This window comes from Rattus norvegicus, chromosome 20 (genome assembly GCF_021556685.1).
Source record: "Rattus norvegicus strain SHRSP/BbbUtx chromosome 20, alternate assembly SHRSP_T2T, whole genome shotgun sequence".
In the NCBI taxonomy this organism is placed as follows: domain Eukaryota; kingdom Metazoa; phylum Chordata; class Mammalia; order Rodentia; family Muridae; genus Rattus; species Rattus norvegicus.
Genome location: NC_141553.1, coordinates 39,508,553 through 39,532,555, shown reverse-complemented (window position 1 = coordinate 39,532,555; position 24,003 = coordinate 39,508,553).

Here is a 24,003-nt window from a genome sequence, read left to right as displayed (position 1 = left end):
CACAGGTCAGACTTGCTGGCTGGGTTTTTGTGTATGCTTGTGTGTGTGTATGTGTTAGTGTGTGTGTTTGTGTGTGTGTGTGTATGTGTGTGTGTTATTTGTATTTGTGTTATATGTGTGTGTGTTTGCATGTTTGTGTGTGAGTGCCTGTGTGTGTGCTTGTGTTGTGTGTTTTATTTGTATTTGTGTTATTTGTGTGTGTATGTGTGTATGTTTGTGTGTGTCTGTGTGTGTGCTTTGTTGTGTGTGTGGTATTTCTATTTGTGTTATTTGTATGGGTATGTGTGTGTGTGTGTGTCTGTGTGTGTGCTTTGTTGTGTGTGTGGTATTTCTATTTGTGTTATTTGTATGGGTATGTGTGTGTGTTTGCGTGTGTGTGTGTGTGTGTGTGTCTGTGTGTCTGTGTGTGTTTGTGCCTGTTTTTGCATGGACCATGTTAATTGTGAGAATTCCTGAAAATCTGGCTCAACTCTTCTGACAGGAAATGCATGAATGTGCGTTCCCGAATCTCTACATGAACTATTGTGGTTTTTGGGCTATTTGCCTATGTAAAAGACTTTCTTTCTGCATGTGCTATATTCTTCCCTCGGTTTAATAGAGTTCTGTTGCTCCCAACTACCAGCTAGCCCTACAAGCATGAAAGAAGTGCCATGACTTGCATGACTCCTGGAAGTGATGTCCTTGGGTCTCAGGACAAGTGGTTGGGATCCTCAGTTGGGGGGTCTTCTCTTTCCAACCTGTGTGGATCCAGATGGGATGAGATCAGCACGGATTCCACTTCGCTAGTGATATCACCTAAGGCACACTTCACTCTGCCTTCCTCTTCTGAAGCCTGCTTACCACCTCCACGATTTCCTGAATACTCTGCCCAAAGCCAGGAAGGACCTATGGTGCTCCCTCCTTGGACGATCTGTCTGCTGGATGGTTGATTCCTAGGACATTTTTTGTGCTTCCTTGTTCTGTGTCCAGAATGGCATGCAAGGGACTGCGAGACTTTGGGAGAGACTTTGCTGAGTCTGATAGGTTTCTTGAGGTCTTGTTCCGGGTCTCCTGTTCTCAGGTGGGAGGCATGGCAGGTGTAAGGGGTCGTGGCATGACCTTGATTCAAGGGTCTGGAGTACGACTGTAGCCCACGGCTCCTTTTGAGTGGGCAGAGCTTCGGGTGCTGAGGCAAAGGTATTTACGGGCAGGGGTCCCAGCTCTAAGGGTGGCATTTGCAGAAGCTTGCGCTTGATCTGGAGCGGTCCTGACTATATTCTCCAGCTTTAGGTCTCCTGGCATCGAATCCTTAGGAGCATGGAAGCTGGAAGCAATGTGGATAACAGCTGTATGCTGGGGGAATCCCGGCGCAGGAAGACGGTTTGGCAGGCCTGGCAAAAGAAGGCCCTGCTATCAGCTTTAGGCAAGAACCAATACCCGAGCTCTGGGACAGGCAGGAACTGGCCAGGCAAATACAGCTCCCTTCGTCCCGCATCCGAGTGTGGTTTCAGAACCGAAGGAGTCGCACTGGAGAGGTGAGGCACGGCCCAAAGCGGTCCAGCAGAGGCTCCATTCCGCTAGCCTCCCAACAGCTCGAGGAAGGGTTTGGCTCCAGGTCACAAGGTAGCAGCATGCCCTCGGACAGCAGAAGGCCTCGCACTCGACTCACCTTGCAACAGCGCAGTATCCTAGTGCAAGCCTTTGAGAGGAATCCGTTGCCAGGCTTTGCTACCAGGGAGCAGCTGGGCCAGAGGACAGGTTTGTCTGAGTACACGATCCACATATGATTTCAGAACAGAAGAGCGCGGCAAGCCCGTGCTCCAGATCAAGATGTGCCTGCTTCACAAGTGCAGGATGTGGCAACTGGAGGTCTCAGTGGCAGGGATGAAGCAGCACAGGACAACCTGTTATCGATGGCTATCTCAGGAGGTGTGGGCATGGAGAACTCGAGCTCCAGCGACCAGCCCTACTTCCACAAAGAGTCCCAGCAACCCCAAATGGCACTGCCCGAAGGACGAGGCCAATCACAGACAGCGACTCAAGCATACGAGGCAGGACCTCTGGAACTCCTCCTTGATGAACTGCTGGAAGAAGACCAAGTGGAGGGTGGCAGGCCATTCCCTGTGCATCTTGATGGAAATTCTGGTGGCAAGGAGCACGAGTTTGTCCAGGAAACCATCTTGCAACTGGCTGCCACGGACTGTGTTTCCAAGGAATCCTCGAGTTATAGTGACCCAACAAATTTCTCTAGAGAGCCTCAGCTACCACAATGGGCACAGCCTGAAGGACAAGGCCAAGAACAGGCTCTCACTCAGGGATGCAACACGGGCGTCCTGGAATTCTTCCTGGATCAACTGCTGATGGAAGTTCGAGTGGAGAAGCACTCCCCAGGCTCTGTATATCTGGAAGGTGCAGGGCAGCAAATGGATGCAACACCTGAGCTGCCTCTCTCTCAAGAAGAATATGAGGCTCTGCTGGATATTCTCTGAGTCCCAGCCTGGAAGCTCCTATCCAGAAGACACCTGCAATCCACACTTGAGAATGTTGACAGCCCAAAAAGTTAATGCATCAAAACCCCTATGACAGGGGCTGATTTCGATGCAAAGCATCTTGCTTACTAGAAGGAGGAAATGCACGGGGGTTTTCCATGTGGAGTGCCTACCTGAGGGCCCTGAGACGAGGAAATGGGCTCTCAGAATGGGTTTCTGCTGAAGGGGCAGAGGGCAGATCACCAGGGACTCCTAAAACAACAAGGAGGCCTAATGAAAAGCCCAACTGACAGAACACAACATTGGACTGGCACCATCAGATTCCAGGAAATCTCATGGGTCACCAGGTAGGCTACACATCTCAGGACACTAAACCAGGAAGGAGTTATGAACACTTCTTCCTTGGGACTAAGAACTGTAGCTCTTCTTACCAATGCCTTATGCTTAGCTGTGAGATGACTAACAATCCACCCATTCTATATGTACTCCTGGCACATTTGTTTAGTTTACTTTTGTTTTGTTTTGTCTTGCTCTGTTCTACTTACCATTGTATTCAATAAAGATTTGCATTGTTGGTTTGTTTGCTTGCTTGCTTGTTTGCTTGTGTGTTTGTATGGGTGGTTGAAAGGCTGTTTGGTTTAGGCATGAGCTTTCCAATTGAAAGGGTGGTAAGACTTTGGAAGGCAGTGAGGCGGGATGAGAGGTCTGAAAGGGAAATAACAAGGAAAGCTGATCAGTGTTCAATGCAGACATGGCAGTGTTTGCTAAAGCAAATAAGCGGGGAAAATGTCAACTTAAAGAAGAATGTGTGTAAGGCCACAAAACTGTAAATAAACATCATCCTGGAAATGGAGTGCAACCAAAGTATCGTGAACAATTCATTCCAGGATTGACACTGATTCAATCAGACAAGCCGAATACCTTCCTCCTCCCACAGTGAGGTGTTTCCCAAAATCTCCCGTATCCGTCTTTTAACCTTGAGTTTCCCAAGCCTAGCACGGCCCTGCATTCCCTAATGTGAGGTCCCTCTGCACCCACCTGAAGACTGCAATTGCCTAGAGGTAGGCAGTTGGCCTTGGGTGCATGCAGCCACTTTTCCTCAATGAGCATAGGGCTTATACAATTCTTTCAACACAGGTTTTCGGTCTTTTGTTCCACATTCACAGGTCAGGACTGCTGGCCGGGTTTTTGTGTATGCTTGTGTGTGTGTATGTGTTAGTGTGTGTGTTTGTTTGTGTGTGTGTATGTGTGTGTTATTTGTATTCGTGTTACATGTGTGTGTGTTTGCATGTTCGTGTGTGAGTGCCTGTGTGTGTGTGCTTGTGTTGTGTGTGTTATTTGTATTTGTGTTATTTGTGTGTATGTGTGTATGTTTGTGTGTGTCTGTGTGTGTGCTTTGTTGTGTGTGTGGTATTTCTATTTGTGTTATTTGTATGGGTATGTGTGTGTGTTTGCATGTGTGTGTGTGTGTGTGTGTGTCTGTGTGTCTGTGTGTGTTTGTGCCTGTTTTTGCATGGACCATGTTAATTGTGAGAATTCCTGAAAATCTGGCTCAACTGTTCTGACAGGAAATGCATGAATGTGCGTTCCCGAATCTCTACATGAACTATTGTGGGTTTTGGCCTATTTGCCTATGTAAAAGACTTTCTTTCTGCATGTGCTATATTCTTCCCTTGCTTTAATAGAGTTCTGTTGCTCCCAACTACCAGCTAGCCCTACAAGCATGAAAGAAGTGCCATGATTTGCATGACTCATGGAAGTGATGTCCTTGGGTCTCAGGACAAGTGGTTGGGATCCTCAGTTGGGGGGTCTTCTCTTTCCAACCTGTGTGGATCCAGATGGGATGAGATCAGCACGGATTCCACTTGGCTAGTGATACCACCTAAGGCACACTCCACTCTGCCTTCCTCTTCTGAAGCCTGCTTACCACCTCCACGATTTCCTGGATACTCTGCCCAAATACAGGAAGGACCTATGGTGCTCCCTCCTTGGACGATCTGTCTGCTGGATTGTTGATTCCTAGGACGTTTTTTGTGCTTCCTTGTTCTGTGTCCAGAATGGCATGCAAGGGACTGCGAGACTTTGGGAGATACTTTGCTGAGTCTGATAGGTTTCTTGAGGTCTTGTTCCGGGTCTCCTATTCTCAGGTGGGAGGCGTGGCAGGTGTAAAGCATCGTGGCATGACCTTGATTCAAGGGTCTGCAGTACGACTGTAGCCCACCGCGCCTTTCGAGTGGGAAGAGCTCCGGGAGCAGAGGCAGAGGTATTTACGGGCAGGGGACCCAGCCCTACGGCTGGCATTTGCTGAAGCTTGAGCTTGCTCTGGAGCGGTCCTGACTATATTCTCCAGCTTGAGGATTCCTGGCATCGAATCCTTAGGAGCATGGAAGCTGGAAGCAATGTGGATAGCAGCTGTGTGCTGCGGGAATCCCGGCGCAGGAAGACGGTTTGGCAGGCCTGGCAAAAGAAGGCCCTGCTATTAGCTGTCAGCAAGAACCAATACACGAGCTTCTGGGACAGGCAGGAACTGGCCAGGCAAATATTGCTCCCTGCGTCCCGCATCCGAGTGTGGTTTCAGAACCGAAGAAGTCGCACTGGAGAGGTGAGGCACGGCCCAAAGCGGTCCAGCAGAGCCTGCATTCCGCTAGCCTCCCAACAGCTCGAGGAAGGGTTTGGCTCCAGGTCACAAGGTAGCAGCATGCCCTCGGACATCAGAAGGCCTCGCACTCGACTCAACTTGCAACAGCGCAGGATGCTAGTGCAAGCCTTTGAGAGGAACCCGTTGCCAGGCTTTGCTACCAGGGAGCAGCTGGGCCAGAGGACAGGTTTTTCTGAGGACACGATCCACAAATGGTTTCAGAACAGAAGAGCGGGGCAAGCCCGCGCTCCAGATCAAGATGTGCCTGCTTCACAAGTGCAGGATGTGGCAACTGGAGGTCTCAGTGGCAGGGATGAGATAGAACCGGACAACCTGTTACCGATTGCTGCTGCAGGAGGTGTTGGCATGGAGAACTCGAGCTCCAGCGACCAGCCCCACTTCCACAAAGAGTCCCAGCAACCCCAATTGGCACTGTCCGAAGGACGAGGCCAATCACAGACAGCGACTCAAGCATACGAGGCAGGACCTCTGGAACTCCTCCTTGATGAACTGCTGGAAGGAGACCAAGTGGAGGGTGACAGGCCATTCCCTGTGGATCTGGATGGAAATTCTGGTGGCAAGGAGCACGAGGGTGTCCAGGAAACCATCTTGCAACTGGCTGCCACGGACTGTGTTTCCAAGGAATCCTCGAGTTATAGGGACCCAACCAGTTTCTCCAGAGAGTCTCAGCTACCACTATGGGCACAGCCTGAAGGACAAGGCCAAGCACAGGCTCTCACTCAGGGATGCAACACGGGCCACCCGGAACACTTCCTAGTTCAACTGCTGATGGACGTTTGAGTGGAGAGGCACTCCCCAGGCCCTGTACATCTGGAAGGTGCAGGGCAGCAAATGGATGCAACAACTGAGCTGCCTCTCTCTCAAGAAGAATATGAGGCTCTGCTGGATATTCTCGATTCCTAGCCTGGAAGCTCCTATCCAGAATACACCTGCAGTCCACACTTGAGAATGTAGACAGCCCAAAAAGTATATGCATCAAAACCCCTATTACAGTGGCTGATTTCGATGCAAAGCATCTTGCTTACTAGAAGGAGGAAATGCACGTGGGTTTTCCATGTGGAGTGCCTACCTGAGGGCTTTGAGACGAGGAAATGGGCTCTCAGGATGCGAATCTTCTGAAGGGGCAGAAGGCAAGATCACCAGGGACTCCTAAAACAACAAGGAGGCCTAATGAAAAGCCCAACTGACAGAACACAACATTGGACTGGCTCCATCAGACTCCAGGAAATCTCATGGGTCACCAGGTATAGGCTACACATCTCAGGACACTATACCAGGAAGGAGTTATGAAGACTTCTTCCTTGGGACTAAGAACTGTTGCTCTTCTTACCAATGCCTTATGCTTAGCTGTGAGATGACTAACAATCCACCCATTCTATATGTACTCCTGGCACATTTGTTTAGTTTACTTTTGTTTTGTTTTGTCTTGCATTGTTCTACTTACCATTGTATTCAATAAAGATTTGCATTGTTGGTTTGTTTGCTTGCTTACTTGTTTGCTTGTGTGTTTGTATGGGTGGTTAAAAGGCTGTTTGGTTTAGGCATGAGCTTTCCAATTGAAAGGGTGGTGAGACTTCTGAAGGCAGTGAGGCGGGATGAGAGGTCTGAAAGGGAAATAACAAGGAAAGCTGATCAGTGTTCAATGCAGACATGGCAGTGTTTGCTAAAGCAAACAAGCGGGGAAAATGTCAACTTAAAGAAGAATGTGTGTAAGGCCACAAATCTGTAAATAAACATCATCCTGGAAATGGAGTGCAACCAAAGTATCGTGAACAATTCATTCCAGGATTGACACTGATTCAATCAGACAAGCCGAATACCTTCCTCCTCCCACAGTGAGGTGTTTCCCACAATCTCCCGTATCCGTCTTTTAACCTTGAGTTTCCCAAGCCTAGCACGGCCCTGCATTCCCTAATGTGAGGTCCCTCTGAACCCACCTGAAGACTGCAATTGCCTAGAGGTAGGCAGTTGGCCTTGGGTGCATGCAGCCACATTTCCTCAAGGAGCATAGGGCTTATACAATTCTTTCAACACAGGTTTTCGGTCTTTTGTTCCACATTCACAGGTCAGACTTGCTGGCTGGGTTTTTGTGTATGCTTGTGTGTGTGTATGTGTTAGTGTGTGTGTTTGTGTGTGTGTGTGTATGTGTGTGTGTTATTTGTATTTGTGTTATATGTGTGTGTGTTTGCATGTTTGTGTGTGAGTGCCTGTGTGTGTGCTTGTGTTGTGTGTTTTATTTGTATTTGTGTTATTTGTGTGTGTATGTGTGTATGTTTGTGTGTGTCTGTGTGTGTGCTTTGTTGTGTGTGTGGTATTTCTATTTGTGTTATTTGTATGGGTATGTGTGTGTGTGTGTGTCTGTGTGTGTGCTTTGTTGTGTGTGTGGTATTTCTATTTGTGTTATTTGTATGGGTATGTGTGTGTGTTTGCGTGTGTGTGTGTGTGTGTGTGTCTGTGTGTCTGTGTGTGTTTGTGCCTGTTTTTGCATGGACCATGTTAATTGTGAGAATTCCTGAAAATCTGGCTCAACTCTTCTGACAGGAAATGCATGAATGTGCGTTCCCGAATCTCTACATGAACTATTGTGGTTTTTGGGCTATTTGCCTATGTAAAAGACTTTCTTTCTGCATGTGCTATATTCTTCCCTCGGTTTAATAGAGTTCTGTTGCTCCCAACTACCAGCTAGCCCTACAAGCATGAAAGAAGTGCCATGACTTGCATGACTCCTGGAAGTGATGTCCTTGGGTCTCAGGACAAGTGGTTGGGATCCTCAGTTGGGGGGTCTTCTCTTTCCAACCTGTGTGGATCCAGATGGGATGAGATCAGCACGGATTCCACTTCGCTAGTGATATCACCTAAGGCACACTTCACTCTGCCTTCCTCTTCTGAAGCCTGCTTACCACCTCCACGATTTCCTGAATACTCTGCCCAAAGCCAGGAAGGACCTATGGTGCTCCCTCCTTGGACGATCTGTCTGCTGGATGGTTGATTCCTAGGACATTTTTTGTGCTTCCTTGTTCTGTGTCCAGAATGGCATGCAAGGGACTGCGAGACTTTGGGAGAGACTTTGCTGAGTCTGATAGGTTTCTTGAGGTCTTGTTCCGGGTCTCCTGTTCTCAGGTGGGAGGCATGGCAGGTGTAAGGGGTCGTGGCATGACCTTGATTCAAGGGTCTGGAGTACGACTGTAGCCCACGGCTCCTTTTGAGTGGGCAGAGCTTCGGGTGCTGAGGCAAAGGTATTTACGGGCAGGGGTCCCAGCTCTAAGGGTGGCATTTGCAGAAGCTTGCGCTTGATCTGGAGCGGTCCTGACTATATTCTCCAGCTTTAGGTCTCCTGGCATCGAATCCTTAGGAGCATGGAAGCTGGAAGCAATGTGGATAACAGCTGTATGCTGGGGGAATCCCGGCGCAGGAAGACGGTTTGGCAGGCCTGGCAAAAGAAGGCCCTGCTATCAGCTTTAGGCAAGAACCAATACCCGAGCTCTGGGACAGGCAGGAACTGGCCAGGCAAATACAGCTCCCTTCGTCCCGCATCCGAGTGTGGTTTCAGAACCGAAGGAGTCGCACTGGAGAGGTGAGGCACGGCCCAAAGCGGTCCAGCAGAGGCTCCATTCCGCTAGCCTCCCAACAGCTCGAGGAAGGGTTTGGCTCCAGGTCACAAGGTAGCAGCATGCCCTCGGACAGCAGAAGGCCTCGCACTCGACTCACCTTGCAACAGCGCAGTATCCTAGTGCAAGCCTTTGAGAGGAATCCGTTGCCAGGCTTTGCTACCAGGGAGCAGCTGGGCCAGAGGACAGGTTTGTCTGAGTACACGATCCACATATGATTTCAGAACAGAAGAGCGCGGCAAGCCCGTGCTCCAGATCAAGATGTGCCTGCTTCACAAGTGCAGGATGTGGCAACTGGAGGTCTCAGTGGCAGGGATGAAGCAGCACAGGACAACCTGTTATCGATGGCTATCTCAGGAGGTGTGGGCATGGAGAACTCGAGCTCCAGCGACCAGCCCTACTTCCACAAAGAGTCCCAGCAACCCCAAATGGCACTGCCCGAAGGACGAGGCCAATCACAGACAGCGACTCAAGCATACGAGGCAGGACCTCTGGAACTCCTCCTTGATGAACTGCTGGAAGAAGACCAAGTGGAGGGTGGCAGGCCATTCCCTGTGCATCTTGATGGAAATTCTGGTGGCAAGGAGCACGAGTTTGTCCAGGAAACCATCTTGCAACTGGCTGCCACGGACTGTGTTTCCAAGGAATCCTCGAGTTATAGTGACCCAACAAATTTCTCTAGAGAGCCTCAGCTACCACAATGGGCACAGCCTGAAGGACAAGGCCAAGAACAGGCTCTCACTCAGGGATGCAACACGGGCGTCCTGGAATTCTTCCTGGATCAACTGCTGATGGAAGTTCGAGTGGAGAAGCACTCCCCAGGCTCTGTATATCTGGAAGGTGCAGGGCAGCAAATGGATGCAACACCTGAGCTGCCTCTCTCTCAAGAAGAATATGAGGCTCTGCTGGATATTCTCTGAGTCCCAGCCTGGAAGCTCCTATCCAGAAGACACCTGCAATCCACACTTGAGAATGTTGACAGCCCAAAAAGTTAATGCATCAAAACCCCTATGACAGGGGCTGATTTCGATGCAAAGCATCTTGCTTACTAGAAGGAGGAAATGCACGGGGGTTTTCCATGTGGAGTGCCTACCTGAGGGCCCTGAGACGAGGAAATGGGCTCTCAGAATGGGTTTCTGCTGAAGGGGCAGAGGGCAGATCACCAGGGACTCCTAAAACAACAAGGAGGCCTAATGAAAAGCCCAACTGACAGAACACAACATTGGACTGGCACCATCAGATTCCAGGAAATCTCATGGGTCACCAGGTAGGCTACACATCTCAGGACACTAAACCAGGAAGGAGTTATGAACACTTCTTCCTTGGGACTAAGAACTGTAGCTCTTCTTACCAATGCCTTATGCTTAGCTGTGAGATGACTAACAATCCACCCATTCTATATGTACTCCTGGCACATTTGTTTAGTTTACTTTTGTTTTGTTTTGTCTTGCTCTGTTCTACTTACCATTGTATTCAATAAAGATTTGCATTGTTGGTTTGTTTGCTTGCTTGCTTGTTTGCTTGTGTGTTTGTATGGGTGGTTGAAAGGCTGTTTGGTTTAGGCATGAGCTTTCCAATTGAAAGGGTGGTAAGACTTTGGAAGGCAGTGAGGCGGGATGAGAGGTCTGAAAGGGAAATAACAAGGAAAGCTGATCAGTGTTCAATGCAGACATGGCAGTGTTTGCTAAAGCAAATAAGCGGGGAAAATGTCAACTTAAAGAAGAATGTGTGTAAGGCCACAAAACTGTAAATAAACATCATCCTGGAAATGGAGTGCAACCAAAGTATCGTGAACAATTCATTCCAGGATTGACACTGATTCAATCAGACAAGCCGAATACCTTCCTCCTCCCACAGTGAGGTGTTTCCCAAAATCTCCCGTATCCGTCTTTTAACCTTGAGTTTCCCAAGCCTAGCACGGCCCTGCATTCCCTAATGTGAGGTCCCTCTGCACCCACCTGAAGACTGCAATTGCCTAGAGGTAGGCAGTTGGCCTTGGGTGCATGCAGCCACTTTTCCTCAATGAGCATAGGGCTTATACAATTCTTTCAACACAGGTTTTCGGTCTTTTGTTCCACATTCACAGGTCAGGACTGCTGGCCGGGTTTTTGTGTATGCTTGTGTGTGTGTATGTGTTAGTGTGTGTGTTTGTTTGTGTGTGTGTATGTGTGTGTTATTTGTATTCGTGTTACATGTGTGTGTGTTTGCATGTTCGTGTGTGAGTGCCTGTGTGTGTGTGCTTGTGTTGTGTGTGTTATTTGTATTTGTGTTATTTGTGTGTATGTGTGTATGTTTGTGTGTGTCTGTGTGTGTGCTTTGTTGTGTGTGTGGTATTTCTATTTGTGTTATTTGTATGGGTATGTGTGTGTGTTTGCATGTGTGTGTGTGTGTGTGTGTGTCTGTGTGTCTGTGTGTGTTTGTGCCTGTTTTTGCATGGACCATGTTAATTGTGAGAATTCCTGAAAATCTGGCTCAACTGTTCTGACAGGAAATGCATGAATGTGCGTTCCCGAATCTCTACATGAACTATTGTGGGTTTTGGCCTATTTGCCTATGTAAAAGACTTTCTTTCTGCATGTGCTATATTCTTCCCTTGCTTTAATAGAGTTCTGTTGCTCCCAACTACCAGCTAGCCCTACAAGCATGAAAGAAGTGCCATGATTTGCATGACTCATGGAAGTGATGTCCTTGGGTCTCAGGACAAGTGGTTGGGATCCTCAGTTGGGGGGTCTTCTCTTTCCAACCTGTGTGGATCCAGATGGGATGAGATCAGCACGGATTCCACTTGGCTAGTGATACCACCTAAGGCACACTCCACTCTGCCTTCCTCTTCTGAAGCCTGCTTACCACCTCCACGATTTCCTGGATACTCTGCCCAAATACAGGAAGGACCTATGGTGCTCCCTCCTTGGACGATCTGTCTGCTGGATTGTTGATTCCTAGGACGTTTTTTGTGCTTCCTTGTTCTGTGTCCAGAATGGCATGCAAGGGACTGCGAGACTTTGGGAGATACTTTGCTGAGTCTGATAGGTTTCTTGAGGTCTTGTTCCGGGTCTCCTATTCTCAGGTGGGAGGCGTGGCAGGTGTAAAGCATCGTGGCATGACCTTGATTCAAGGGTCTGCAGTACGACTGTAGCCCACCGCGCCTTTCGAGTGGGAAGAGCTCCGGGAGCAGAGGCAGAGGTATTTACGGGCAGGGGACCCAGCCCTACGGCTGGCATTTGCTGAAGCTTGAGCTTGCTCTGGAGCGGTCCTGACTATATTCTCCAGCTTGAGGATTCCTGGCATCGAATCCTTAGGAGCATGGAAGCTGGAAGCAATGTGGATAGCAGCTGTGTGCTGCGGGAATCCCGGCGCAGGAAGACGGTTTGGCAGGCCTGGCAAAAGAAGGCCCTGCTATTAGCTGTCAGCAAGAACCAATACACGAGCTTCTGGGACAGGCAGGAACTGGCCAGGCAAATATTGCTCCCTGCGTCCCGCATCCGAGTGTGGTTTCAGAACCGAAGAAGTCGCACTGGAGAGGTGAGGCACGGCCCAAAGCGGTCCAGCAGAGCCTGCATTCCGCTAGCCTCCCAACAGCTCGAGGAAGGGTTTGGCTCCAGGTCACAAGGTAGCAGCATGCCCTCGGACATCAGAAGGCCTCGCACTCGACTCAACTTGCAACAGCGCAGGATGCTAGTGCAAGCCTTTGAGAGGAACCCGTTGCCAGGCTTTGCTACCAGGGAGCAGCTGGGCCAGAGGACAGGTTTTTCTGAGGACACGATCCACAAATGGTTTCAGAACAGAAGAGCGGGGCAAGCCCGCGCTCCAGATCAAGATGTGCCTGCTTCACAAGTGCAGGATGTGGCAACTGGAGGTCTCAGTGGCAGGGATGAGATAGAACCGGACAACCTGTTACCGATTGCTGCTGCAGGAGGTGTTGGCATGGAGAACTCGAGCTCCAGCCACCAGCCCCACTTCCACAAAGAGTCCCAGCAACCCCAATTGGCACTGTCCGAAGGACGAGGCCAATCACAGACAGCGACTCAAGCATACGAGGCAGGACCTCTGGAACTCCTCCTTGATGAACTGCTGGAAGGAGACCAAGTGGAGGGTGACAGGCCATTCCCTGTGGATCTGGATGGAAATTCTGGTGGCAAGGAGCACGAGGGTGTCCAGGAAACCATCTTGCAACTGGCTGCCACGGACTGTGTTTCCAAGGAATCCTCGAGTTATAGGGACCCAACCAGTTTCTCCAGAGAGTCTCAGCTACCACTATGGGCACAGCCTGAAGGACAAGGCCAAGCACAGGCTCTCACTCAGGGATGCAACACGGGCCACCCGGAACACTTCCTAGTTCAACTGCTGATGGACGTTTGAGTGGAGAGGCACTCCCCAGGCCCTGTACATCTGGAAGGTGCAGGGCAGCAAATGGATGCAACAACTGAGCTGCCTCTCTCTCAAGAAGAATATGAGGCTCTGCTGGATATTCTCGATTCCTAGCCTGGAAGCTCCTATCCAGAATACACCTGCAGTCCACACTTGAGAATGTAGACAGCCCAAAAAGTATATGCATCAAAACCCCTATTACAGTGGCTGATTTCGATGCAAAGCATCTTGCTTACTAGAAGGAGGAAATGCACGTGGGTTTTCCATGTGGAGTGCCTACCTGAGGGCTTTGAGACGAGGAAATGGGCTCTCAGGATGCGAATCTTCTGAAGGGGCAGAAGGCAAGATCACCAGGGACTCCTAAAACAACAAGGAGGCCTAATGAAAAGCCCAACTGACAGAACACAACATTGGACTGGCTCTATCAGACTCCAGGAAATCTCATGGGTCACCAGGTATAGGCTACACATCTCAGGACACTATACCAGGAAGGAGTTATGAAGACTTCTTCCTTGGGACTAAGAACTGTTGCTCTTCTTACCAATGCCTTATGCTTAGCTGTGAGATGACTAACAATCCACCCATTCTATATGTACTCCTGGCACATTTGTTTAGTTTACTTTTGTTTTGTTTTGTCTTGCACTGTTCTAGTGTGTGTGTTTGTGTGTGTGTGTGTATGTGTGTGTGTTATTTGTATTTGTGTTATATGTGTGTGTGTTTGCATATGCGTGTGAGTGTCTGTGTGTGTGTGCTTGTGTTGTGTGTGTTATTTGTATTTGTGTTATTTGTGTGTGTATGTGTGTGTGTTTGTGTGTGCGTGTGTGTGTGCTTTGTGGTGTGTGTGCTATTTCTATTTGTGTTATTTGTATGTGTATGTGTGTGTATTTGCGTGTGTGTGTGTGTGTGTGTGTGTCTGTGTGTGTGTTTGTGTTTGTGCCTGTGTTTGCATGGAACATGTTAATTGTGAGAATTCCTGAAAATCTGGCCCAACTGTTCTGACTTAAATGCATGAATGGGCATTCCCGAATCTCTACATGAACTAGTGTGGTTTTTGGCTATTTGCCTGTGTAAAAGACTTTCATTCTGCATGTGCTATTCTCTTATCTCGGTTTAATAGAGTTCTGTTGCTCCCAACTACCACCTAGCCCTACAAGAAGGAAAGAAGTGCCATGACTTGCATGACCCCTGGAAGTGATGTGCTTGGGTCTCAGGACAAGTGGTTGTTATCCTCAGTTGGGGGGTCTTCTCTTTCTAACCTGTGTGGATCCAGATGGGATGAGATCAGCACGGATTCCACTTGGCTAGTGATACCACCTAGGCACACTCCACTCTGCCTTACTCTTCTGAAGCCTGCTTACCACCTCCACGATTTCCTGGATACTCTGCCCAAATCCAGGAAGGACCTTTGTTGCTCCCTCCTTGGACTATCTGTCTGCTGGATGGTTGATTCCTAGGACATTTTTTGTGCTTCCTTGCTCTGTGTCCAGAATGGCATGTAAGGGACTGCGAGACTTTGGGAGAGACTTTGCTGAGTCTGATAGGTTTCTTGAGGTCTTGTTCCGGGTCTCCTGTTCTCAGGTGGGAGGCGTGGCAGGTGTAAAGCGTCGTGGCATGACCTTGATTCAAGGGTCTGGAGTACGACTGTAGCCCACGGCTCCTTTCGAGTGTGCGGAGCTCCGTGAGCAGAGGCAAATGTATTTAAGGGCAGGGGTCCAAGTCCTACGGCTGGCATTTGCTGAAGCTTGCGCTTGCTCTGGAGCGGTCCTGACAACATTCTCCAGCTTGAGGACTCCGGGCATCGAATCTTTAGGAGCATGGAAGCTGGAAGCAATGTGGAGAGCAGCTGTGTGCTGCGGGAATCCCTGCGCAGAAAGACGGTTTGGTAGGCCTTGGAAAAGAAGGCCGTGCTATCAGCTTTCAGAAAGAAACAATACCCGAGCTTCTGGGACAGGCAGGAACTGGCCAGGCAAATACAGCTCCCTGCGTCCCGCATCCGAGTGCGGTTTCAGAACCTAAGAAGTCGCACTGGAGAGGTGAGGCACGGCCCAAAGCGGTCCAGCCGAGGCTCCATTCCGCTAGCCTCCCAACAGCTCAAGGAAGGGTTTGGCTCCAGGTCACAAGGTAGCAGCATGCCCTCGGACAGCAGAAGGCCTTGCACTCGACGCACCTTGCAACAGCGCAGGATCCTAGTGCAAGCCTTTGAGAGGAACCCGTTGCCAGGCTTTGCAACCAGGGAGCAGCTGGGCCAGAGGACAGGTTTGTCTGAGCACACGATCCACATATGGTTTCAGAAAAGAAGAGCGCGGCAAGCCCGCGCTCCACATCAAGATGTGCCAACTTCACAGTGCAGGATGTGGCAACTGGAGGTCTCAGTGGCAGGGATGAGGCATCACAGACAACCTGTTACCGATGGCTGCTGCAGGAGGTGTGGGCATGGAGAACTCGAGCTCCAGCGACCCGCCACACCCACAAAGAGTCCCAGCAACCCCAAGTGGCACATCACAGACAGCGACTCAAGCATACGAGGCAGGACCTCGGAACTCCTCCTTGATGAACTGCTAGAATAAGACCAAGTGGAGGGTGACAGGCCACTCCCTGTGGATCTTGATGGAAATTCTGGTAGCAAGGAGCACGAGGGTGTCCAGGAAACCATCTTGCAACTGGCTGCCACGGACTGTGTTTCCAAGGAATCCTCGAGTTATAGCGACCCAACCAATTTCTTCAGAGAGTCTCAGCTACCACAATGGGCACAGCCTGAAGGACAAGGCCAAGAACAGGCTCTCACTCAGGGATGCAACACGGGCCCCCTGGAACTCTTCCTGGATCAACTGCTGATGGAAGTTCGAGTGGAGACGCTCTCCCCAGGCCTTGTACATCTGGAAGGTGGAGGGCAGCAAATGGATGCAACACCTGAGCTGCCTCTCTCTCAAGAAGAATATGAGGCTCTGCTGGATATTCTCTGAGTCCCAGCCTGGAAGCTCCTATCCAGAAGACACCCGCAATCCACACTTGAGAATGCAGACAGCCCAAAAAGTATATGCATCAAAACCCTATTACAGTGGCTGATTTCGATGCAAAGCATCTTTCTTATTAGAAGGAGGAAATGCACGTGGGTTTTCCATGTGGAGTGCCTACCTGAGGGCCCTGAGACGAGGAAATGGGCTCTCAGAATGGGATTCTGCTGAAGGGGCAGAGGGCAAGATCACCAGGGAATCCAAAAACAACAAAGAGACCTAATGAAAAGCCCAACTGACAGAACACACCATTGGACTGGCTCCATCAGACTCCAGGAAATCTCATGGGTCACCAGGTATAGGATAAACACACCTCAGGACACTAAACCAGGAAGGAGTTATGAAGACTTCTTCCTTGGGACTAAGAACTGCTGCTCTTTTACCAATGCTTTATGCTTAGCTGTGAGATGACTAACAAACCACCCTTTCTATATGTATCATAGCACATTTGTTTTGTTTACTTTTGTTTTGTTTTGTCTTGCTCTGTTCTACCTCCCATTGTATTCAATAAAGATTTGCATTTTTTGTGTTTGCTTGCTTGCTTGTTTGCTTGTGTGTTTGTATGGGTGATTGAATAGGCTGTTTATTTTAGGCATGTGCTTTCCAATTCAAAGGGTGGTAAGACTTTGGAAGACAGTGAGGTGGGATGAAGGACTGAAAGGGAAATAACAAGGAAAGCTGATCAGTGTTCAATGCAGACATGGCAGAGTTTGCTAAAGCAAACAAGCGGGGAAAATGTCAACTTAAGGAAGAATGTGTGTAAGGCCACAAAAGTGTAAATAAACATCATCCTGGAAATGGAGTGGAACCCAAGTATCGTGAACAATTCTTTCCAGGATTGCCAATGATTCAATCAGACAAGCCGAATACCTTCCTCCTCCCACAGTGAGGTGTTTCACACACTCTCTTGTATCTGTCTTTTAACCTTGAGTTTCCCAAGCCTAGCACGGCCCTGCATTCCCTAATATGATGTCCCTCTGAACCCACCTGAAGACTGCAATTGCCTAGAGGTAGGCAGTAGGCCTCGGGTGCATGCAGGCACATTTCCTCAAGGAGCATAGGGCTTATACAGTTCTTTCAGCACAAGTTTTCTGTCTTTTGTTCCACATTCACACGTCAGAATTGCTGGCCAGGTTTTTGTGTATGCTTGTGTGTGTGTGTATGTGTGTGTGTGTGTGTGTGTTATTTGTATTTTTGTTATATGTGTGGTGTGTGTTTTCATGTGCGTGTGTGAGTGTCTGTGTGTGTGCTTGTGTTGTGTGTGTGTTATTTGTATTTGTGTTATTTGTGTGTGTGTACGTGTGTGTGTTTGTGTGTGCCTGTGTGTGTTTGTGTGTGCGTGTGTGTGTGCTTTGTTGTGTGTGTGGTATTTCTCTTTGTGTTATTTGTATGTGTATGTGTGTGTATTTGCCTGTGTGTGTGTGCATGTGTGTGTGTGTGTGTGTGTGCTTGCGCCTGTGTTTGCATGTAACATGTTAATGGTGAGAATTCCTGAAAATCTGGCCCAACTGTTCTGACTTAAATGCATGAATGGGCATTCCCTAATCTCTACATGAACTATTATGGTTTTTGGCTATTTGCCTGTGTAAAAGACTTTCATTCTGCATGTGCTATTCTCTTATCTCGGTTTAATAGAGTTCTGTTGCTCCCAAATACCACCTAGCCCTACAGGAAGGAAAGAAGTGCCATGACTTGCATGACCCCTGGAAGTGATGTCCTTGGGTCTCAGGACAAGTGGTTGTTATCCTCAGTTGGGGGGTCTTCTCTTTCCAACCTGTGTGGATCCAGATGGGATGAGATCAGCACGAATTCCACTTGGCTAGTGATATCACCTAAGGCACACTCCACTCTGCCTTCCTCTTCTGAAGCCTGCTTACCACCTCCACGATTTCCTGAATACTCGGCCCAAATCCAGGAAGGAACTATGGTGCTCCCACCTTGGACTATCTGTCTGCTGGATTCTTGATTCCTAGGACATTTTTTGTGCTTCCTTGTTCTGTGTCCAGAATGGCATGCAAGGGACTGCGAGACTCTGGGAGAGATTTTGCTGAGTCTGATAGGTTTCTTGAGGTCTTGTTCCGGGTCTCCTGTTCTCAGGTGGGAGGCGTGGCAGGTATAAAGTGTGGTGGCATGACCTTGATTCAAGGATCTGGAGGACGACTGTAGCCCACGGCTCCTTTCGAGTGGGTGGAGCTCCGGGAGCAGAGGCAAAGGTATTTAAGGGCAGGGGTCCCAGCGCTACGGCTGGCATTTGCTGAAGATTGTGCTTGCTCTTTAGAGGTCCTGACTATATTCTCCAGCTTGAGGACGCCTGGCATCGAATCCTTAGGAGCATGGAAGCTGGAAGCAATGTGTAGAGCAGCTGTGTGCTGCGGGAATCCCGGCACAGGAAGACGGTTTGGCAGGCCTAGCAAAAGAAGGCCCTGCTATCAGCTTTCAGCAAGAACCAATACCCGAGCTTCTGGGACAGGCAGGAAATGGCCAGGCAAATAAAGCGCCCTGCGTCCCGCATCCGAGTGTGGTTTCAGAGCCGAAGAAGTCGCACTGGAGAGGTGAGGCACGGCCCAAAGTGGTCCTGCAGAGGCTCCATTCTGCTCGCCTCCCAACAGCTCGAGGAAGGGTTTGGTTCCAGGTCACAAGGTAGCAGCATGCCCTCGGACAGCAGAAAGCCTCGCACTAGACTCACCTTGCAAAAGCACAGGATCCTACTGCAAGGCTTTGTGAGGAACCCGTTGTCAGGCTTTGCTACCAGGGAGCAGCTGGGCCAGAGGACAGGTTTGTCTGAGGACACGATCCACATATGGTGTCAGAACAGAAGAGCGCGGCAAGCCCGCGCTCCAGATCAAGATGTGCCTGCTTCACAAGTGCAGGATGTGGCAACTGGAGACCTCACTGGCGGGCATGAGGCAGCACAGGACAACCTGTTACCGATGGCTGCTGCAGGAGGTGTGGGCATGGAGAACTCGAGCTCCAGCGACCAGCCCCACTTCCACAAAGAGTCCCAGCAACCCCAAGTGGCACATCACAGACAGCGACTCAAGCATACGAGGCAGGACCTCTAAAAATCCTCCTTGATGAACTGCTGGAAGAAGACCAAGTGGAGGGTGACTGGCCATTCCCTGTGGATCTGGATGGAAATTCTGGTGGCAAGGAGCACAAGGATGACCAGGAAACCATCTTGCAACTGGCTGTCACGGACTGTGTTTCCAAGGAATCCTCGAGTTATAGCGACCCAACCAATTTCTCCAGAGAGTCTCAGCTACCACAATGGGTACAGCCTGAAGGACAAGGCCAAGAACAGGCTCTCACTCAGGGATGCAACACGGGCCCCCTGGAACTCTTCCTGGATCAACTGCTGATGGAAGTTCATGTGGAGACGCACTCACCAGGCCCTGTACATCTTTAAGGTGCAGGGCAGTAAATGGATGCAACACCTGAGCTGCCTCTCTCTCAAGAAGAATAGGAGGCTCTGCTGGATATTCTCTGAGTCCCAGCCTGGTAGCTCCTATCCAGAAGACACCCGCAATCCACACTTGAGAATGTAGACAGCCCCAAAAGTATATGCATCAAAACCCCTATTACAGTGGCTGATTTCGATGCAAAGCATCTTGCTTACTAGAAGGAGGAAATGCACGTGGGTTTTCCATATGGAGTGCCTACCTGAGGGCCCTGAGACGAGGAAATGGGCTCTCAGAATGGGATTCTGCTTGAAGGGCAGAGGGCAAGATCACCAGGGACTCCTAAAACAACAAGGAGGCCTAATGAAAAGCCCAACTGACAGAACACACAATTGGACTGGCTCCATCAGACTCCAGGAAATCTCATGGGTGACCAGGTATAGGCTACACATCTCAGGACACTAAACCAGGAAAGAGTTATGAAGACTTCTTCCTTGGGACTAAGAACTGCTGCTCTTCTTACCAATGCCTTATGCTTAGATGTGAGATGACTAACAAACCACCCATTCTTTATGTACTCCTAGCACATTTGTTTAGTTTACTTTTGTTTTGTTTTGACTTGTTCTGTTCTACCTCCCATTGTATTCAATAAAGATTTGCATTGTTTGTTTTTTTGTTTACTTGCTTGTTTGCTTGTGTGTTTGTATGGGTGGTTGAATAGGCTGTTTGGTTTAGGAATGAGCTTTCCAATTCAAAGGGTGGTAAGACTTTGGAAGGCAGTGAGGCCGGATGAGAGGTCTGAAAGGGAAATAACAAGGAAAGCTGATCAGTGTTCAATGCAGACATGGCAGTGTTTGTCATAGCAAACAAGCGGGGGAAATGTCAACTTAAAGAAGAATGTGTGTAAGGCCACAAAACTGTAAATAAACATCATCCTGAAAATGGAGTGCAACCAAAGTATCGTGAACAATTCATTCCAGGATTGACACTGACTCAATCAGACAAGCCGAGTACCTTCCTCCTCCCACAGTGAGGTGTTTCCCACACTCTCCCGTATCCGTCTTTTAACCTTGAGTTTCCCAAGCCTAGCATGGCCCTGCATTCCCTAATGTGAGGTCCCTCTGAACCCACCTGAAGACTGCAATTGCCTAGAGGTAGGCAGTTGGCCTTGGGTGCATGCAGGAACATTGCCTCAAGGAGCATAGGGCGTTTACAGTTCTTTCAGCACAAGTTTTGGGGCTTTTGTTCCACATTCACATATCAGACTTGCTGGCCGGGTTTTTGTGTATGCTTGTGTGTGTGTATGTGTGTGTGTGTGTGTGTGTGTGTATGTGTGTGTGTTTTTTGTATTCGTGTTATATATGTGTGTGTGTTTGCATATGCGTGTGAGTGTCTGTGTTTGTGTGTGCTTGTGTTGTGTGTGTTATTTGTATTTGTGTTATTTGTGTGTGTATGTGTGTGTTTGTGTGTGCGTGTGTGTGTGCTTTTTTGTGTGTGTGCTATTTCTATTTGTGTTATTTGTATGTGTCTGTGTGTGTGTGTGTGTTTGTGCCTGTGTTTGCATGGAACATGTTAATTGTGTGAATTCCTGAAAATCTGGCCCAACTGTTCTGACTTAAATGCATGAATGGGCATTCCCGAATCTCTACATGAACTATTGTGGTTTTTGGCTATTTGCCTGTGTAAAAGACTTTCATTCTGCACGTGCTATTCTCTTATCTCGGTTTAATAGAGTTCTGTTGCTCCCAACTACCACCTAGCCCTACAAGAAGGAAAGAAGTGCCATGACTTGCATGACCCCTGGAAGTGATGTCCTTGGGTCTCAGGACAAGTGGTTGTTATCCTCAGTTGGGGGGTCTTCTCTTTCTAACCTGTGTGGATCCAGATGGGATGAGATCAGCACGGATTCCACTTGGCTAGTGATACCACCTAGGCACACTCCACTCTGCCTTAATCTTCTGAAGCCTGCTTACCACCTCCACGATTTCCTGGATACTCTGCCCATAGCCAGGAAGGACCTTTGTTGCTCCCTCCTTGGACTATCTGTCTGTTGGATGGTTGATTCCTAGGACATTTTTTATGCTTCCTTGTTCTGTGTCCAGAATGGCACGTAAGGGACTGCGAGACTTTGGGAGAGACTTTGCTGAGTCTGATAGGTTTCTTGAGGTCTTGTTCCGTGTCTCCTGTTCTCAGGTGGGAGGCGTGGCAGGTGTAAAGCGTCGTGGCATGACCTTGATTCAAGGGTTTGGAGTACGACTGTAGCCCACGGCTCGTTTCGAGTGGGCGGAGCTCCGGGAGCAGAGGCAAAGGTATTTAAGGGCAGGGGTCCAAGTCCTACGGCTGGCATTTGCTGAAGCTTGCACTTGCTCTGGAGCGGTCCTACTACATTCTCCAGCTTGAGGACTCCTGGCATCGAATCCTTAGGAGCATGGAAGCTGGAAGCAATGTGGAGAGCAGCTGTGTGCTGCGGGAATCCCGGCGCAGAAAGACGGTTTGGCAGGCTTGGAAAAGAAGGCCCTGCTATCAGCTTTCAGCAAGAACCAATACCCGAGCTTCTGGGACAGGCAGGAACAGGCCAGGCAAATACAGCTTCCTGCGTCCCGCATCCGAGTGTGGTTTCAGAACCGAAGAAGTCGCACTGGAGAGGTGAGGCACGGCCCAAAGCGGTCCAGCAGAGGATCCATTCCTCTAGCCTCCCAACAGCTCAAGGAAGGGTTTGGCTCCAGGTCACAAGGTAGCAGCATGCCCTCGGACAGCAGAAGGCCTTTCACTCGACTCACCTTGCAAAAGCGCAGGATCCTAGTGCAAGCCTTTGAGAGGAACCCGTTGCCAGGCTTTGCTACCAGGGAGCAGCTGGGCCAGAGGACAGGTTTGTCTGAGCACACGATCCACATATGGTTTCAGAAAAGAAGGGCACGGCAAGCCCGCGCTCCAGATCAAGATGTGCCTGCTTCACAAGTGCAGGATGTGGCAACTGGAGGTCTCAGTGGCAGGGATGAGGCAGCACAGACAACCTGTTACCGATGGCTGCTGCAGGAGGTGTGGGCATGGAGAACTCGAGCTCCAGCGACCAGCCCCACTTCCACGAAGAGTCCCAGCATCCCCAAGTGGCACTGCCCGAAGGACGAGGCCAATCACAGACAGCCACTCAAGCATACTAGCCAGGAACTCTGGAACTCCTCCTTGATGAACTGCTGGAAGAAGACCAAGTGGAGGGTGACAGGCCATTCCCTGTGGATCTGGATGGAAATCCTGGTGGCAAGGAGCACGGGGTTGTCCAGGAAACCATCTTGCAACTGGCTGCCACGGACTGTGTTTCCAAGGAATCCTCGAGTTTTAGCGACCCAACCAATTTCTCCAAGAGCCTCAGCTACCACAATGGGCACAGCCTGAAGGACAAGGCCAAGAACAGGCTCTCACTCAGGGATGCAACAGGGGCCCCCTGGAACTCTTCCTGGATCAACTGCTGATGGAAGTTCGAGTGGAGACGCTCTCCACAGGCCCTGTACATCTGGAAGGTACAGTTCATCAAATGGATGCAACACCTGAGCTGCCTCTCTCTCAAGAAGAATAGGAGGCTCTGCTGGATATTCTCTGAGTCCCAGCCTGGAAGCTCCTATCCAGAAGACACCCGCAATCAACACTTGAGAATGTAGACAGCTCAAAAAGTATATGCATCAAAACCCCTATTACAGTGGGTGCTTTCGATGGAAGGCATCTTGCTTACTAGAAGGAGGAAATGCACGTGGGTTTTCCATGTGCAGTGCCTACCTGAGGGCCCTGAGATGAGGAAATGGGCTCTCAGAATGGGATTCTGCTGAAGGGGCAGAGGGCAAGATCACCAGGGACTCCTAAAACAACAAGGAGGCCTAATGAAAAGCCCAACTGACAGAACACAACATTGGACTGGCTCCATCCGATTCCAGGAAATCTCACGGGTCACCAGGTATAGGCTACACATCTCAGAACACTAAACCAGGAAGGAGTTATGAAGACTTCTTTCTTGGGACTAAGAACTGCTGCTCTTCCTACCAATGCCTTATGCTTAGCTGTGAGATGACTAACATACCACCGATTCTATATGTACTCCTAGCACATTTCTTTAGTTTACTTTTGTTTAGTTATGTCTTGCTCTGTTCTACTTCCCATTGTATTCAATAAATATTTGCATTGTTTGTTTGTTTGTTTGCGTGCTTGCTTGTTTGCTTGTGTGTTTGTATGGGTGGTTGAATAGGCTGTTTGGTTTAGGCATGTGCTTTCCAATTCAAAGGGTGGTAAGACTATGGAAGGCGGTGAGTCGGGATGAGAGGTCTGAAAGGGAAATAACAAGGAAAGCTGATCAGTGTTCAATGCAGACATGGCAGTGTTTGCCATAGCAAACAAGCGGGGAAAATGTCAACTTAAAGAAGAATGTGTGTAAGGCCACAAAACTGTAAATAAACATCATCCTTGAAATGGAGTGCAACCAAAGTATCGTGAACAATTCAT